Below are 2500 nucleotides of genomic sequence, written 5' to 3'. Positions count from 1 at the left end.
ATTATAACGTTACTTTCCTAGGGTCTACTATTCTAGGTAGGCTCGTTGGGCTCACCATGTTTTGTAATTATTGACCTCCCTTCCTATCCCTCGAAACCCCTTCTCTTTCTTATTTTTATTTGCCTTTAAATCTGGGAGGGAATTTACTAATAGATGCAAGGAAAGCGTGAAAGAAAGGATCAAACCACTGAGTTTAACCAGACCACTAAGCTGATTAACAGCCCTCCTAGGGCTGGCCCGAAGGATTAGATATTTTTACATGGTTAGGAACCAATTGGTTACCTACAGCTTATTGTGGGATCCGAACCACATTATATCGAGAAATTAATTTCTAATCACCAGAAATAAATTCCTCTGATTCCAACATTGGCAGGCGGCGAGGAATCGAACTCAGACTATCGAATCGGTAGGCAAGCATGTTGCCCACGCTCGTCCACCGAGGAACTACCCACTTTAAGCCTCTTGCTTGACTTCATTCCTGCTTCCTCTTTTCTAGCTTGTTGTCCACCCACTCCAACTCATTATTTTCATTGGTCTAGGCGCTGAATGGCTGAAATACCCCAATAATGTTTGGCTTTATAGCCAAGTTTTCTTACAATCAATATACGACCTCCCGAGTATCCTCCTCACCTTGGCAGCGAGATGTAAAATGGAATCCGTGGCCGTCCAAACGGGAATCCCCGACTCCACCAGTTCCTCTAAGCTGTTGAAAGGGAGACGAACCGTTGGCGAAACTAGCATCGCATTCAGGTTGGAGCGGTAGACATTAGAGATGATGAAGAGGCCATCAGCCACAGCGCCGTGAAAAACCTCACTGCCTCGCCACGCAGAGGCGTTTTCGACCGCTGGAAAGGGTGGACATGGGAATGGATTGCTTCGAGCAGGGGCTCTTACCTTTTAAGGGACTCCAGACGCCCAGTGAATTGCCCAGTATGGTCCCATAACCCTTTGCTTAAGTGCACTTAAATCCTATTTGTTCACAATATATCTTAATATACTTCGTTTAATATATACTGAAGGTATGAATAGCTAGGAATAGAACATACAAGAAAATTAAAGCATTTATAGTTTTACATAGTTATTTATTTACACAATGTACCCATGTATACATTGACACATTAAAGTCAAATATATACAAATATCCTGAGATCAAGTCCCATACCCAAAGCATGTGTGTGGTTCTCATACCCCGAAGGAGTATGAATATCCGCTTTCAAAAGCCCTGGCTTAGAGCCTTAGACGAAGAGTTAAGATAAGCTAGAAAGAACGTACATCGTAAGTCTTAAAAATGTCATCTTTCATTTATGGGAAATTAGACGATATGTTCTTCATGAGGCATGAGGGTTTTTGTAACTTCATTAATACCATTTGATTTACCAAACAAAAACTACTTTCAGTTTTCTTCTAAAGATTGAAAAAGAAACCCACAAAATCACTGTGTAACGTGTTTACTTCTAAGTATTTACATTTAATTTTACTCCACACGAGTACTTTCAGGCCCTATCTGTGGCCCATTTTCAAGAGATGTGTAGGTTGTCAGCCTTGACCCAGGCTGACCACCTACACATATCTTGAAAATGGGCCACAGATAGGGCCTGAAAGTACTCGTGTGGAGTAAAATTAAATGTAAATACTTAGAAGTAAACACGTTACACAGTGATTTGTGGGTTTCTTTTTCAACCATTTGATTTCTTTGAAGGTTCTTTTAGCGAAAACTCTATAAAAGCATACGTTTCATAAAACAAAGACCAAATACATTCGTCAATAGTTTACTTCATTGATATAATTTCTCTGGAAGCTTTATTGTTATTGCAAGATAATTTTCACTTTTCTTCGCAAATCGGGTAATTTTCCTGGTTACTCCAACAAACTTGTCAGTTATTTCTTCTTGCTCAAAAGTTTCCATAACTGTAAATTTAAATACACGTTTCCTGTAGTTCTTGATGCAGATGCGCTTCCATTGATTTCTCTCTCTCTCTCTCTCTCTCTCTCTCTCTCTCTCTCTCTCTCTCACACACACACACACACACACACACACATGGAAGTACACAAACACACAATTTTCTTCGTTGCAATACGGGCATACATCAAAAGTAATGAGGCGAATAGAAACAAAAACTGAAAACAAAAATATGTAAGCTTCAACTCACATACACCAAGAAAAGATGAAACTGTCCAGATGACGGCATCTTGGAGAGGAGAAGAAGATTCGGCAGCTTCAGCTCCTCCGTCGTCTTTATGTTGCCGCGGAGAAGGTGAACTAGTGGCCGATTCCTTTCTGAAATAATCCAATTTGTCTGCTCTGTCATCTTGACGGAAAGCAGCAGGGGAAATGATTCCTTTAATTACTCATACTAGCAACACTACCCATCGACAATGGAAAATTAATTGCATAGAACAGAGGTGTCAGCATCGGCTATTAAATGTTTTATTAAATCAACAACTCGCAATGTACATGCGTTATAAAACAACAATGAACTTTCATTTCGCTGTTGTTTCT

Source organism: Macrobrachium nipponense, chromosome 20, assembly GCF_015104395.2.
Source record: "Macrobrachium nipponense isolate FS-2020 chromosome 20, ASM1510439v2, whole genome shotgun sequence".
Lineage (NCBI taxonomy): Eukaryota > Metazoa > Arthropoda > Malacostraca > Decapoda > Palaemonidae > Macrobrachium > Macrobrachium nipponense.
This window is presented reverse-complemented; position numbering follows the sequence as displayed.